Genomic DNA, 17,043 nt, shown 5'->3' on the forward strand with positions numbered 1-17,043 from the left:
ACTGTGGGCAAATCCTCCACCTGAGGGAAAACGATGTAGCTGCGCATGTGTTTCAGCAGGGCAGACAACACTCTGGACAACACGTTTTCCAAACATAGGCTGGGACATCCCTGATGCAATGGCCACTGTAGTTTGAAAAGACCCACTTGCCAGGACATGGAGTACTGGCAGGACCTGCACTAGAGGGGGGATCCCTGTGAGATGGCGGATAGCTGACATCAGGTCTGGCTCCAACTGGGCACACATTTCATGGATTGTGGCACGATCAAGTCAGTAAGTGATAATGATGTGTCTGTCTTTCATTGTCAATAGGTGCACCAGCAGTCTGTACACCGGAGGATGCCGCCATCTCCTCACCTGCCCTCGCTGACGTGCCCTATGGACGAGAACAACGAGCAGAGAGTCAGCCAACACTGAGGTATTAAAGAAAATATTTATCGCGCACATTTGTCAATCCGCAATGTGCCTGTCACTGTGTGTATGCAAGGCCTAGATAGGTGTGATGCATTAAAAATTAATGTCATGTGGCCCCCTGAAATGGCGGCTGCCGGACCTGTAATGTGGGACAAGGGGATATGAGGTAACTGCGCTGGTGTCGCACACCGTTGCGGTAGGCGGTTGAAGACCGCGGCACAATCCTGCATTGGTTAACATTGAACCCTATGGGTCAGAGGAGCCAATGACGATGTACACCGGCGGTGACGGTACGCACCGCCGCGGACGAGACAGTCATTTTCTGTCTGTTCACTCACTTGATACCTGACCTTCGACAGGAGAGGACCTACACTGCAAGTGCTGCTATGACCTCATTTGGAAGCAACAATGGCTCATGTGTCTGGGGAAAGGGCCCCTGCCTTCACTTCGGAGGAGTTGGAGAAGTTAGTGGATGGGGTCCTCCCCCTGTACACGCTACTCTACAGTCCTCCAGACAAACAGGTGAGTACACAGTGAGCATGCTTTATGGGCATTGCCTGTTTAGAGTGGTGTAGATGGAAAATACAGGGGAGGGACTGAGGCCTGCATGTGCGGACGGTGAGTGTATGTGGGTCAGGGCAAGGGTGGGAACGTGGGTCAATGACTGTGACGGTCTGGACGGTTAAAGATTATCCTTTTCCCCTGTACTATTCCTCTAGGTCAGCGCCCACCAGAAGAAGGATATTTGGCATGCCATCGCCAAGGACGTCCGGACCCTGGGGGTCCACCACAGATGGAGCACCCACTGCCGGAAAAGATGGGAGGACATTCGCCGCTGGAGCAAGAAGACGGTGGATGTCCAGTTGGGGATGGTCTCCCAACGTGGGAGGGGTGCCCATCGCACCATGACCCCCCTGATGTTCCGGATCCTGGCGGTGGCGTATCCGGAGTTGGATGGGCGCTTGAGGTCATCACAGCAGCCACAAGGGGGTGACTACATCCATCTGACTCTGCATGCATTACGAGATGTCTGGGTGGGGGAGGTGGGCTGTGGTTCCCATAGGCCAGGGTGACTTTTGTAGGCAAGGTCCCTTCGTGAGGCAGGCTATGTGGCCAACTACACCTAGTCAGGCTCCTGTGACTTCCAGGTGTGAAGCAATCGGGCATATGCCTTGTATCCCATGTCCCTGTGATTAATTAGGGAACTCTAAGTGCAGGGCGTAGTGCAGAGGGCTGCTGTGTCTGTAGTGTCTGCCAGCTGGTAGCGGTATTGCATGCACTGAACATGTCTTTCTTCTGTCTCCCCCCCCACTTTTTGTGGTCTCCCTGTTCTTGTGTGCATTAGCATCAGGCTGAGGAGCAGTGCCACAGGAGCAGGAGGGAGCTGCATCCCACATGGCCCTGGAGGGCGAAACAACGGAGTCTGAAGCCACCAGTGGGACGGAGGGCGAGAGGAGCTCCACGTCGCGGACAGGAGGTGACATCAGCGACATCGACTCCTCCTCTGATGGGAGCTCCCTTGCGGTGGCGGGCCCCTCTGTGCACCCCGCATCAACAGGTACAGCCGCCACCCCCCCTAACAGCACCACCCTCCCAGCAGCCCCTCATCGTGTGTCCTGTGACCGCTCACCCAGGAGCCCCAGGCACCTCAGGCCCTACCCCAGTCAGCCCTGCTGCCCTCAGTGAGGAGGCTATTGACCTCCTGAGATCCGTCACTGTTCAGCAGTCTACCATTCTGAATGCCCTCCAGGGTGTCGAGAGGCATTTGCAACAAACAAATGCATACCTGGAGGGCATTCATTCTGGTCAGGCAGCCCAATAGAGAGCATTTCAGGCTCTGGCCTCTGCACTGATGGCAGCCATTGTCCCTGTGTCCAGCCTCCCCCCTCCAACTTCCTCCACCCAGACACAATTCCCTGTACCTCAGCCTATCCCAAGCACACCATCAGACAAGCATGCACACACCTCAACACACAAGAAGGCTGTGGCAAACATAAGCACAACACATCCCACAAGCACTCACACAAGCATGATACCCATGCACACATACCAACATCCACTGCCTCCACTGTGTCCCCCTCCTCCACGTCTCCCTCCTCCCTCCCAGTCTTGTCTCCACTCACACCTGCATGCACTACATCTTCAGCCACTACCTCCATCACCAGCACGCCCATCACCACACACCACTTACATGCACTCACCACCCCCACTACCATTCACCCATCCCCTGTGTCCTCTCCCAGTGTGTCTGTGAGCCCTCCTCCCAAAGTACACAAATGCAGCCACACACCCACCCAACAGCCATCCACCTCAAAACAACCTCCAGCCCCTGCACCTTCACCCAAAGTCAGCAAACGTACACCTCCTAAATCCACTACCTCTTCCTTTACTCCCAAACCCCCTCCATCTACCCGTCCCAGTGTGTCTAAAAAACTTTTCCTGGCAAACCTTGACCTCTTCCCTACACCTCCCCCCCCACCTGTCCCCTAGGGCCCGCCATTCAAGGCCCCAACCCAGCACCTCAACCACCACATCACCGGGCACAGTGGTGCCAGCAATTGCGGGCTTTTGGAGTGCGCCAATCAACAGGGCAGCCAGTGTTCCACGGAGCGAGGACAAGGACATTCCGCCACCTCCAAAAGTCTAAAAGTTGCCCACATCCCAGAGGGAGAAGGAGAAAACACCTGCCACCAAGGGGTCAGGCAAAACTAAAGTGGATAGTGGCAAGACAGCTGCGCCACCTTCCAAGGTGGGGAAGGGCCAGAAGATCAAGGGCAGGTACATGTCGACGCCAACCTGCACGGCGGACAAGACCGCCACCAGCACCGCCACCTGCACCGCCACACGCACCGCCACCAGCGCCGCAGTCACTGAGCCCGCCACCAGCACCGCAGTCACTGAGCCCGCCGCCTGCACTGCCACCACAAAGACCGCCACTAGTACCGCAGTCACTGAGCCCGCCGCCAGCACTGCTGCCACAAAGACCACCGCCAGCACTGATTCCACAGAGGCCGCCGCCAGCACCGATGCCACAGAGGCCGCTGCTAGCACCGATGCCACAGAGTCTGCTGCCAGGACCGATGCCACAGAGCCCGCCGCCAGCACCGATGCCACAGAGCCCGTTGCAAGCACCGCTGCTACTGACACCGATGCCAGCACTGATGCCACTGAGTCCGCCGCAAACATCGCCGCTACTGACACCGCCGCCAGCACCACCAGCGGCCCCACGACATCCTGAGCCAGCGGCACCACCGCAGGCATGGCTGCCATCCCCAGTGGTCAGTCATCCGAGGCTGGTGGTCAGTTCCAGGAGCCTGGGCAGCTTGCATGTTGCACCACCGTCAGTGGAGTGTCACATCCACTACCTCAGTCCTTGACAGGATGAAGCACTCTGGGCACAAAGCCCCCTCCAGAACAGTGGAGAAAACATCCACTACCTCAGTCCTTGGCAGGATGAAGCACTCTGGGCACAAAGCCCCCTCCAGAACCAGTGGAGACTGTTATCCACTTGAGAGACCGTGGCTTTGCACTCCCCAGGATAGAGCAGTGGTCAAACCACCCACTGGAGAGACTTGAGAGACTGTGGCTTTGCACTCCCTAGTATACATCAATGGGCATGGAGCCCCCTTGTGGAGCTGGAGTCGTGCACTCATCCGGCTGAGGCCCTTCCCTTCCCCCTGGCCGGTTTCATTTTGATCTGATGCCCCAGAAGTGTTCTCTCCTTTTGGAGTCTGGTATCGAGTGTGGGCCTTGCCCATGCATTTTGGGCCCAGTGGTTCACGGACTATGAATGGTGCACTATCCAGACTTGTATAGTTGGTGTACATAATTGTATATACTGTATTTCAAGTTTTGACTAATGGATTTTTCATGATCACAATCGTTCAACTCATTTCCTTTTGTCCTTGTGTTCTTCCAGGGGAACTGGGGGGGGGGGGGTAAATGTAATGTTGCAGCATGTATTTTTGTGTATGTTGTTGTGGGTGAGGGTGGGGGTTTTGTGTGTGGCGTGTGTGTGTCACTCTCTTTTCCCTACCCTCTCCCCTGTGTTGTAGGTGCAGTACTCACCGTGGTCATCGCCCCCGTCGTTCGAGCTCCTGGTAGAGGAGCAGGAATACTATCGCAGGGAGTATTTGGAGTTCTGGCTCCATGGCGTCCTGGTTCCTTGTGGAATTTGTAGAGGTGAGTGTTTTCCCTTCCCAGTCCTGTTTCCGCCTGTTTTTGTTCGCGTTGGTTCCGCCCCGGAAAAGGTGGCGGATTGGCCTCTCATAATAGTGTGGGCGGTACATTGTCTTCCGCCTGTCTGTTGGCGGTTACCGCCGCGGTGTTTGTTTCTACCGCCGTGGCGGTCGGAGTGTTAAAGTGGCTCTCTATGTTGGTGGTTTCCGCCATTGTCGTGATTCAATTTTTTTTACCGCCGGCCTGTTGGCGGTCATACCGACGCTTTAACACCGACCGCCAGGGTTGTAATGAGGGCCATAGTGTGCAAAAAATATACAACAACATTGGATGTTTCCATTGGCTTCTTCTGCCACAATTTACCACCTGAAAGCAGGTGTCTAAAAGCATTTAGCACTTTAGGCATGCAGGAAAAAATAATTAAACGCTTCCACAGGGGTATAAAAACAGTCCTTGGCTGCTTTTAGCTCATGTGACTTCCATTTTGCATGGCATTGACTCTGAGGCATTGTCCTATGTTGATGACATCTAGCTAAGGGATGATGATTTCATTTACCACCTGAGGTGGGTGGCCCACATTGTTGTGGGATTTGCTGAATTTAGTTATAAATTCAATTTTAGGAAAACTAAAATTGCCTCTCTCAGTGTCCTATTTTTGGGATATGAATTGTCAGATGAAGGAAAGAGACTAGCGTCCTACTTTCTAGAAAAGTGCACAATTGCAACCACCAATAAAAAAGCTTCAGTCTTTATTGGGTTTTTAAACTTTGCAGAACTTACATTCCAGATTATGCACAATTAAACCATTATATGATTTATTACGCCCGACACTTCAAGCAAATATTGGACAGTTCAACACACACACTTTCTCAGAGCACCACAACAAGACATACTGGCAACAGAACATTTACACACAAGGGACAACATGACACATTTGGTCTTCAGAGTAATTGCTGGTGCCATCAGTTTCACCATTGAAACATTTAGGCCCATATTTATGCTTTTTTAGAGCCGCATTTGCGTCATTTTTTGAAGCAAAAGTGGCGCAAACTTGCAAAATGCATTCGTATTTTGCAAATTTGCACCGTTTGTGCATTAAAAAGCGGCACAAATGCAGTGCTAAAAAAGTATAAATATGGGCCTTAATGAGGGTGATACCATCCCTATTGCATGCAAATCACACTTGTACTCCACAACTGAACAACACTTCGTTCTCACAGAAAAGATTCTGACTGCTGTTCAGATGGCTGTCATTAAATAGAGACTTCTGGCTCAGGGGAAACGCATAATTTTAGAGTCTCCGATCCTAGCTCTTGAGCCTGTCACAGAGGCCAGCGTCCTGAACGCTAAGACATTACATCCACATTAAATCCAATGGGCAACATCTGTAACAGCAACTGATGTCAATTATATTTTTGACCCAAAAACTCAAGAAATCCTTCAATTCAAAAAGGAATATCCAATACTGGCAAACAATATGCCAATTGACCAGTATCAAATGATTATTTACACTGATGGAACAGCCAACCAACCATCGGCAAAAAACATCAATGCTCCGCCGCTTCGGCGGCTGTGAGTGGCTATGTGAAAGATGGTGAATTCCATCCACAAAACACTTGCAGGCAGACCTTAGGGGACTTTTCTGCGCAACTAGCAGAGCTCAAGACTCTGGTCATGGCACTGAAACACACGGATCCAGAACAGCTAACACTGATAGTCTGTGATTCATATCACTGTGTTCAGAACTTTAATGAATACTGGCATTACTGGCATCAGAATTGGTTCAGAAATTCAAAATGGAATACCATGAAACACAGGTTACCGTGCGAGAAAGAAGCGGACCAGAAGGAAACGCCACCCAATGCCCATCTAGTGCATACATTGCGACATCAATGTGTAGGAGAACACGTTGCAGGCAATACCTTGACTGATGAAGCGGCCAAGTCAGCAGTAGCTACAGCTTCTGTTGCTGCAAGAACTTATTCCTGAGCTTCCTGAACACTCTGCAGTCGAACTGGTGGCTCAGGTCCTAAAACCTCATATTTCTTCTCATAAGGTCCGTCAAGAGTTGTCCCTAGTGAACATTTCAGCTATACCAATTCCTGATGGGATTGTTTGGGATAAAGTATCTTTTGATATATTCAGTTAAATCAAAGTCTTGCAAATACCATATGTTTTTACATTTTCTTTAAATTATGTAATAATACCTGGGGTTTCTTTCTGATGACTGGGATGTTAACACTTTTCATTTTATGTTATCTGAGTTAGAGTATTTTACTGTATTTGAAAATGAAGACATTTGCCAATCAAAAGAACATTTTGGCAATATGGGGCCAGATTCACAAAGGTAAACTTACACTTTTGGTCTAAGTTTAGACGAAAAGTGTAAGTTTACAATTTTCAGGTATTCACAAAGATAAGTTATGAGTAGTATCTTTACGTATGCACTCAGGGCGGATCATCCGCACTCGGGGCAGATCATCTGCACTCGGGCCAGTCATCTGCACTCGGGGCGGATCATCCACTCTTGGGTCGGATCATCCACTCTTGGGTCGGATCATCCGACCCTGGGCTGGAATCAGTGTTATTACATGCACCTGCACATTATTAATCCCACCTGCAACCCAGATCCAAGTTAAAGGCAGCACACAAGCAAGGGTCTGGTTTCACCACAACCACACTGTGCCTTCCTGCACATCTTGAAGCCATGCTGCCCACTAGGAGGGAATGAAACTATACAGACCACCATGATCCTGAAAGTTATTGTGAGGAACTAAAGTAGACTGCGTTGTCTCCTACCCTACAGCAGCAGTTCCTCACAGAAGGCAACCTTATGGCAGCTGTTGCCCACAGCAGTCACTGAATTGGGAGAGGACGCCTGGACTGTGAATGACATCAAGAAGAAGTGGCAGGATGAAAAGAGGAGGGTGAAAGAAAAGTACACCAGGACAGAGGTGGCCGGATCTCTTTTAGGTGTACAAACTGGAGCCTGCCTCTGACTCACCCTACTGGAGAGGGATGTCGTCTCCACCACAGGCCCCCCACCTGCTCCATGTGCTGCATGTGAGTGATGACTGCAATGTGGTGCCAGGTAATATGCAATGATACTAACAATTACACCAAATGACTAATGTTTGTACTCAGAAAATGTGACCATGAATGTTGTACCAAGTAAGTGCAAGCTCCATGGTGACTCAGACCCTCATGTGTCTCAACTAGTCCATTACACTAAAAGTAACAGAATCCTTTGTGATGGCAATTGCAAATTACAAACCCTCGGTCCCAAACAGTGACCCATCACTGCTGCCTCATCTACTTAACACAAGACGGCCATGACACAACATGTTGCTCAGCTGACAAAAGTGTCAATCACCTGGTCTCCCACCTGCATACCCTACCCTCTGTTTTGTACAATGACCTGATTACCCATGTTCAGTTCTAGCTGAGGGTCCAGAGGTATGTGGAAGCCATGATTTAATGTTATGTTGTGTAAAACAATACTTCTGTGAGCCTTTCAATGGTTTGCAAGCAGCTTTCCTTGCACTGAGAGTGTAATGCTTCAGCAACAAATTTGGCCTGTTATCGTAAGGGATTCTCCTGTCCTCTTGATTCAACCAGCATTCCAGGTGCTCTCAGATGGGTTATGCACTTTTAAACAGCAAGAGCTGTCATGGAATGCGAGCCAGAATTGCCTACGTAGTTTCAGTTTCCCAAATTGTAACTTGTTCGAGTAACATCCTTTTTCCCCCATGCAACAGACGAAAGTAGCAGACATCTGGCCTCATATTGCTACTTCTAATGTAAATTTTGACAAGATGAGCTAAGTAAAATCTTTATTGTTTCAGAAAGTAGTACTGACATCTGCATCTGAGACCTACACAAGGTCATCCGTGAAGTACAGTCCCTTTTAAATACATACATTCCGAGACACTTATTTGAACTTGCGGGATGAATATTTAATTCCTCCAATACTGCTGAGATTGTACACTTTTTTAAGGCTGCTGGTTCTGGATTTGTCTGCACCTTCTCATCTATATTTGGCATAATACCTTCAGCCATACACCCAATAATTGGGGATTCCCAATTGATTTGGCCTTAATTGGTGGCATTTTGCTGTTGCTGTTTTTCATTCGCAATGGCTGCCCCATCTCATCAAGGAGGACTGATGGTGCTTCCACCAGTGCAACTGTGTTGTGAATGCATGATGCTGTATTTCAGAGCACCTTGAGTAACTGGAATGCAACTGGTGTCTGTCATTCAGACCGACAGGTACTGAACTGTGTGCTGCCAGTGTTTTGTTGCCTTTGGTGCCTTTTTGAATGTACACTACATATGTGTCTTTCTATGCAGTGCTTACTTTCACTGGACACTGATGTGTTGATGCTCTCAAAAAAAGGGCTCATTATCAGACATGCGTGATGAGGGTGTGTTTGCTACGGTAAACCTCCTATGAGCTGCCCTTTGTGGATCAAGTGACTTGGGCAATTCAACATCTAGCACTGCACAGACTCGGCTAGAGCTGAGGTTTTGGAACTCAAGAGCTCTTTGGTTTTCCTTGACACTGATTTGGTTGCAGAAACATCTGCTAAAGTGGGATCTTTCCTTGATTCAATTGTCCTGGATATAAATGGATCTCTTAAAGATGGCAATGGCTTCTGAAATATGACATCCGGCTTTTAATACCAACATCATTTTTTAAAACTTTTTATTATTTACCATTTTTAACTATGGCCTGCTTCCAGTATGCTTGCTTGTAAACGTGGACATTTATATAGGTTAGATTGGGTTTCCCTCTAACATGTGAAACAGACAAGGGGAGGGTGTTGTGAGATTATTGTAGTCGCTTTCATGAGCACGTTATTTTAGCCCTAGGCCTGCAGCTTGTGCCTGTTAGTCTAGTAACAATTAATTTTATTTTCTGAGCAGAAGCTCTCTTCTGTGGAGATCTTTTATTTTCCTTTATCTCATAAGTTTTTAGCACAGAAACTGTTTTCATTCCTTTTACTCGAACATTCTCATCCTGGGCTATGCTCAAGGCTGTCTCCAGTATGTTGTCAGTACAAAGTGGAATACCATAATCTTTGTCACTTCACAAGACACATATGTATTATTACATTAGGGCAGGTTTCTCAGAACACAAACTGTTTTATTATAAAACATCTCTCTGCCCCCTACACATTAGAGGGAGAGTTCCAGCCAGAAATTACCACTACATGCTGTCATCTTATTGCAGCTCTCTGCTGATACTTACCATCCTTTCTTTCACATGAGAGAGGACTCTCAGTAGACCAACAGCCCTCTTTATTGCTATCATATTCAAGTACAGGGGATGGTGTCTTCCTAGGGAACCTGAAGGACGGATTAGGGCTAAAACTGCTGGCTCTATTAGTACCCTAGTGGCATAGGTAGGAATCCAGACACTTAGCAGTCTGACACTATGGTAGGACCTTTCTTGTGTTTCATTTTCCTTGTCACCGCATTGCTATTATTCTGTTTTATCATCCTCATTATTGCAGTACATGCTATTTTATACAGTTGATTCAATAAAATATATTGAACCAATTTCTGCTTCTGTTTGTCTTTGCATGAGTGAGATGAAAGTGAGAGAGAGAAAATGATGAGATCTGTTGCACCACTATTTCCCTGAAAAAATTAAAATGTCATGCACATGGCTGCCACAAATCACCAGCACTTTCAGGTGATGGTAAGGTACTGCTTGCTGGCCAGAAGGGTTAGGCCGATAGTTGACACATGGTGTGGGATTGGACTTAGTTCCCCCCAGCCTAGTGGTGCTACCGCCAAATCCAGCAGTCTCATTTAGTATAATGAGAACTGTAGGAAGTTGGCTATGTATATACTACAATACTTTAAATGAAAGGTATTTCACTTAGGAACTTTAGGAACTTTGAATTAGCAAAATAGCATATACAGTTTTCACACAAATGGCAATAAGCTATTTTAAAACTGGACACAGTGCAATTGTCAACAGTTCCTGGGGGAGGTAAGTGTTTGTTAGTTTTGCAGGTAAGTAAAACAACTACAGGGTTCAAAGTTGGGTCCAAGGTAGCCCACCGTTGGGGGTTCAGAGCAACCTCAAACTTACCACACCAGCAGCTCAGGGCCGTCCGGTGCAGAGGTCGAATTGGTGCCCAAAACGCATAGGCTTCAATGGAGAAGGGGGTGCCCCGGTTCCAGTCTGCCAGCAGGTAAGTACCCGCGTCTTCGGAGGGCAGACCGGGGGGTTTTGTAGGGCACCGGGGAGACACAAGTCAGCACAAATCTTACACCCTCAGCGGCATGGGGCGGCCGGGTGCAGTGTGAAAACAGGCGTCGGGTTAGCAATGTAATCCAATGGGAGACCAAGGGGTCTATTCAGGGATGCAGGCAGGCAAGGGGGGCGGCTCCTCTGGGTAGCCACCACCTGGGCAAGGGAGAGGGCCACCTGGGGGTCGCTCCTGCACTGGAGGTCGGATCCTTCAGGTCCTGGGGGCTACGGGTGAAGTGTCCTTACCAGGCGTCGGGTCTTTGAAGCAGGCAGTCGCGGTCAGGGGGAGCCTCTGGATTCCCTCTGCAGGCGTCGCTGTGGGGACTCAGGGGGGTCAACTCTGGCTACTCACGGGCTCGCATTCGCCGGGGAGTCCTCCCTGTAGCGTTGTTTTTTCACAAGTCGAGCCGGTGCAAAGTCGGTGCAAAGTCTCACGCTTCCGGCGGGAAACGTATGTTCTTTCTAAGTTGCTTCTTTGTTGCAAAGACGCTTCTTTCTTGGAGCAGAGCCGCTGCCCTCGGGAGTTCTTGGTCCTTTTAGATGCAGGGTAGTCCTCTGAGGCTTCAGAGGTTGCTGGACCCTGTGGAACGCGTCGCCGGAGCAGTTCTTTTGAAGTGGGGAGACAGGCCGGTAGAGCTGGGGCAAAGCAGTTGGTGTCTCCGTCTTCTCTGCAGGGCTTCAGGTCAGCAGCCCTTCTTCATCTTCAGGTTGCAGGAATCTATCTTCCTCGGTTCTGGGGGCCCCTAAATACTCAATTTAGGGGTGTGTTTAGGTCTGGGGGTTAGTAGCCAATGGCTACTAGCCCTGAGGATAGCTACACCCTCTTTGTGCCTCCTCCCTGAGGGGAGGGGGCACATCCCTAATCCTATTGGGGAAATCCTCCATCTGCAAGATGGAGGATTTCTAAAAGTCAGAGTCACCTCAGCTCAGGACACCTTAGGGTTGTCCTGACTGGCCAGTGACTCCTCCTTGTTTTTCTCATTATCTCCTCCGGCCTTGCTGCCAAAAGTGGGGCCGTGGCCGGAGGGGGCGGGCATCTCCACTAGCTGGGATGCCCTGTGGCACTGTAACAAAGGGGGTGAGCCTTTGAGGCTCACCGCCAGGTGTTACAGTTCCTGCAGTGGGAGGTGAGAAGCACCTCCACCCAGTACAGGCTTTGTTCCTGTCCACAGAGTGACAAAGGCACTCTCCCATGTGGCCAGCAACATGTTTGGTGTGTGGCAGGCTGGTAAAACTAGTCAGCCCACACTGGAAGTCGGGTATGTTTTCAGGGGGTATCTCTAAGATGCCCTCTGGGGTGTATTTCACAATACAATGTACACTGGCATCAGTGTGCATTTATTGTGCTGAGAAGTTTGATACCAAACTTCCCAGTCTTCAGTGTAGCCATTATGGTGCTGTGGAGTTCGTGTTGGACAGACTCCCAGACCATATACTCTTATGGCTATCCTGCACTTACAATGTCTAAGGTTTTGCTTAGGCGCTGTACGGGCACAGTGCTCATGCACCTATGCCCTCACCTATGGTATAGTGCACCCTGCCTTAGGGCTGTAAGGCCTGCTAGAGGGGTGACTTATCTATACTATGGGCAGTGTGAGGTTGGCATGGCACCCTGAGGGGAGTGCCATGTCGACTTAGTCATTTTCTCTCCACCAGCACACACAAGCTGGCAAGCAGTGTGTCTGTGCTGAGTGAGGGGTTCCCAGGGTGGCATAAGACATGCTGCAGCCCTTAGAGACCTTACCTGGCATCAGGGCCCTTGGTATCAGGGGTACCAGTTACAATGGACTCACCTGGATGCCAGGGTGTGCCAATTGTGGAGACAAAGGTACAGGTTAGGGAAAGAGCACTGGTGCTGGGGCCTGGTCAGCAGGCCTCAGCACACTTTCAAATCATAACTTGGCATCAGCAAAGGCAAAAATTCAGGGGGTAACCATGCCAAGGAGGCATTTCCATCCATCTACTACCTCTGTCCTTGGCAGGATGAAGCACTCTGGGCACAAAGCCCCCTCCAGAACCAGTGGAGTCTGTTATCCACTTGAGAGACTGTGGCTTTTGCACTCCCCAGGATTGAACAGTGGGCAATCCACCCACTGTAGAGACTTGTGAGACTGTAGCTTTGCACTCCCCAGGATTGAACAGTGGGCAAACCACCCACTGTAGAGACTTGAGAGACTGTGGCTTTGCACTCCCCAGGATTGAACAATGGGCATGTGCCCACCCTATCCCTTCCCCCTGAGGTGACTGTTTTATTTCTATCTGATGCACCTGCAATGTTCTCTCCGTCATGTTCGGGTATTGAGTGTGGGCCTCGCCCATGCAGTGTGGGCCCAGTGGTCGACTGACTTTAAGGGTGGAATCCCTTGGACTCAAATTCTTCATGTATATATTAGTAAATAGTGTATGTATATAATTTGACTACAGATTTTTTATATATTACATTCATTCAGCTCATTTCCTTTTGTCTTTGCATTCTTCCGGGGGGGGTTGGGGGTGTAACTGTAATGTATCAATATGTATTAGTGTGTGTGTTGTCGTGGGTGAGGGTGGGGGTGTTGCGTGTGTGTGTCACAGTTTCCCCCGTGTCGTAGGTGCAGTACTCACCGTGGTCTTTGCCGCCGGCGTTCCTGCTCCTGGTAGAGGAGCAAGAAGATAATAGCTGGTAAAATGTGGAGCTCAGGTGCCATGGCGTCCTGGTTCCTCATGGGATGTGTAGAGGTGAGCGTTTTCCGTTCAAAGTCATGTTTCCGCCGTGTTTTTGTTCGCAGAAAAGTTTGGGGATTGGTAGGTTGTGATATTGTGGGCGGTACATTGTCTCCCGCTAGTCTGTTGGTGGTGACCACCATGCTGTTTGTTTGTACCGCCGTGGCGGTCGGAGTGTTAATGTGGCTGTCTTTGTTGGCGGTTTCCACCACGGTCGTAATTCCAATTTTTTTACCGCCGGCCTGTTGTGGGTCTTACCGCCGCTTTAACACCGACCGCCAGGGTTGTAATGACCACCTAAATGTTTTTTCTGACCAAGTTCTGGGTGAACCACCGGAGTTTGTGCACAAATTCCACTTCCTGGAATGAGAATGCCAGTGCCACCATATAACTTATTTTTTATTTCTCAATGAACTTCTTTCTTTCTTTGTAAAAAAAATGCTACTGAAACATTATGACCCTCATTACGACCCTGGTGGTCGGTGATAAGGTGGCGGTAATACGGCCAACAGGCCAGCGGAAATTACCACCAAATTATGACCATGGCGGAAAGATCTCCGAAAGACAGCCAATATACTACACCGACCACCAGTGCAGAAATAACAGCCACCGGCTGAAGTCAATGTTCCACCCACCATATAAAGCCCCTCCAAACTGCCACCTTTTCCAGGGCAGTACCAACAACAGCAAAAGCCTGGCGTAAACTGAGCTCAGAAGGGAAAGGACTCACCTTTGGAGACACATGGAAGAACCATGCCATCATGGAAATCGAACTGCAGATGATAGTCTACGTTCTGCTCCACCACGAACACCAACTCCGGCTAAGATGATGATGGTGAGTACTGCTGCCTAGCACACAAGGGAAGGGGGAAGGAAAATGACACACCCATACACACAACCAGCTGCATTACAAAAATAATTTAGCCCCGTAAATCGGCTGAATAATGCAAGGACAAAACGACTTCGCAAAAGTGTTTGTAATTAGATCAACACAGTAGAAAAATAAGTTAGGCAATATAACAGATATATACAATATTTACAGAAAAAGGAACACAGCCCAGTCCTCAATTTGTGTGGGCCACATGGCCACAGGTCAAAGTCCAAGGCCCCACTTGTCACCTGCTTCAACACGGAGAGAACACTACAGGGGCATCAGTTGGTAAATAGCCAGGCACCTCAGGGGGACGGGGGTCACCTTAGCCGGGCGATGAAACAAGACCACTGGTTCTGGAGGGGGCAACATGCCCTGTGCTTGATCCTGGGGAGTGCAAGGCCACAGTCTCTCAGGTGGGTTCCTTGCTCACTGGCTCTGGAGGGGACAACATTCCTTGTGCTTGATCCTGGGGAGCGATGAGCCACAGTCTCTCAGGGTACTGTCTTGCCCACTGATTCTGAAGGGGGCAACATGACATTTGCTTGATCCTGGGGAGTGATGGGCCACAGTCTGTCGACTGGGTGTCTTTCCCACTGGTTCTAGAGGGGCAACATGCCCTGTGCTTGATCCAGGGGAGTGTAAGGCCACAGTCTCTCAGGTGGGTATCTTCCCCACTGGTTCTGGAGGGGGGCAGGTCGCACAGCAGCCCACGGAGGCAGGATTAGAAAGCGACCGCCGGCTGCACAGTGGTGGTGCTGCTAGTGGGGGGGGGCTCCTGCACATCCCCTGCACCCTCGGACGGATGCACAGTGGTGGTGCTGCTGGTGGGGAGAGGCTCCTGCACATCCCCTGCACCCTCGGACGGATGCACAGTGCTGGTGCTGCTAGTGGGGGGAGGCTCCTGCACATCAACTGCACCCTCTGATGAATGCACAACCATGGGTGGTGGTGGGGGCTCCGTCACAGCTGCTGGTCCAGGCACCTTGCCCTTTCTGCCTTCTGGTGCAGACTCCTTGGCCTTCTTGCCTGCTGGTGCAGGCTCCTTGGCCTTCTTGCCTGATGCTGCAGCCTCCTTGGTCTTCCTGCCTGCTGGTGCAGGCTCCTTGGCCTTCCTGCCTGATGGTGTAGGCTCCTTGGTCTTCCTGCCTGCTGGTGCAGGCTCCTTGCTCTTCTTATCTGCTAGTGCAGCTCCTTCCCCTTCAGTAAATGTGGCCTGGATCCCTTTCCACTACAAGTGGGTGCGGGTAGGACTGGGCCCATGGACTGTGTGGCTGAGGTGCTTGGCTGGGCTTGTGATACCCTGGCCATACGTGCAGGATGGGGGGAGGGGTAGGGAAGAGGTCAAGTGTGGATAGGAACAGTATTTTAGGGACATTTGGCCAGGATGAGGGAGAAGGAGTGGGAGTGGAGGATGAGGGAGTGGTTGTTGGTGGTATCTGTCTGATGGATTTGGGTGCAGGTGCATGGGCTGTATGCTGTTGTGAGGTGGATGGCTGTTGGGTGTCTGAGTGCTTGAGTTAGTGCACATTAGGATGGGGGACAGACACAGTGGGAAAGGACACAGGGGACGTGTGCATGGATGTTGTGGAGGTGTCTGCCAGTGATGTGTGTGTGTTCTGCTTGGTGTGGTGATGATGCTGGTAGTGGATGATGATGTAGTGCATGCAGGTGTGAGTGTGGGCGTAACTGGGAGGGAGGTGGTGGAGGGGGAGGAGGAAGAGACAGTGGAAATAGTGAATGTTGTTGTGTCTGCAACTGAATGGTGTTTGTGTGAGTGCCTGTGGGATGACGTGTGGTGCTTGTGTTTGCCTGTGACACTCTTGGGTATTGTCTTGTGTGCATTTGTATGTGTGCCTGGGATAGGTTGAGGGGAATGGGACTGGGCAGTGGAAGTTGAAGGGGGAATGGTAGAAACATAGACAATGGCTGCCCTCAGAGAGGAGGCCAGAGCCTGAATCGATCTCTGTTGGGCTGTCAATCCAGTGTGAAAGCCCTCCAGTAAAGCATTAAATTGTTGCATTTGGGCTGCCAGCCCCTGGATGGCATTCACAATGGTTGCCTGCCCTACAGAGATGGATCTCAGGAGGTCAATAGCCTCCTCACTCAGGGCAGCAGGGATTAGTAGGGCAGGGCCTGGGTGAGCGGGCACGGGCAACTTGATGAGGGGCTGCTGGGAGGGTGGTGCTGTTATGGGGGTGGCTGTACCTGTAGCTGGGGTGGTCACAGAAGTGTCCGCCACCACCAGGGAGCTTCCATCAGAGGAGGTATCTGTGTCTGAACTGTCCCCTGCAGTCTCCACCGTGGTGCTCCCCTCACCCTCCATCCCACTGGTGCCCTCAGCATTGGTGGACTCTACCTCCTGGGTCCTGTGGGATGCAGTTCCCTCCATCGCTGGTGCCTCTGCTCCTCCACCAGATGATGCTAATGCACAAAAGTACAGGATGACAAAACCTAAAAGGGGGGAAGAGACAAAGGATACACTGGGTCAATGGCTGCACGAACACCACTGTTGGCATACACAGCACTCTCACACACAGGGAACAGGCCTATGCACTATGCATTGCACTACCAGAGAAATAGCTTGCCACCAAGGCTTGGGGAGGGGCAC

This window comes from Pleurodeles waltl, chromosome 2_1 (genome assembly GCF_031143425.1).
Source record: "Pleurodeles waltl isolate 20211129_DDA chromosome 2_1, aPleWal1.hap1.20221129, whole genome shotgun sequence".
Classification (NCBI taxonomy): domain Eukaryota; kingdom Metazoa; phylum Chordata; class Amphibia; order Caudata; family Salamandridae; genus Pleurodeles; species Pleurodeles waltl.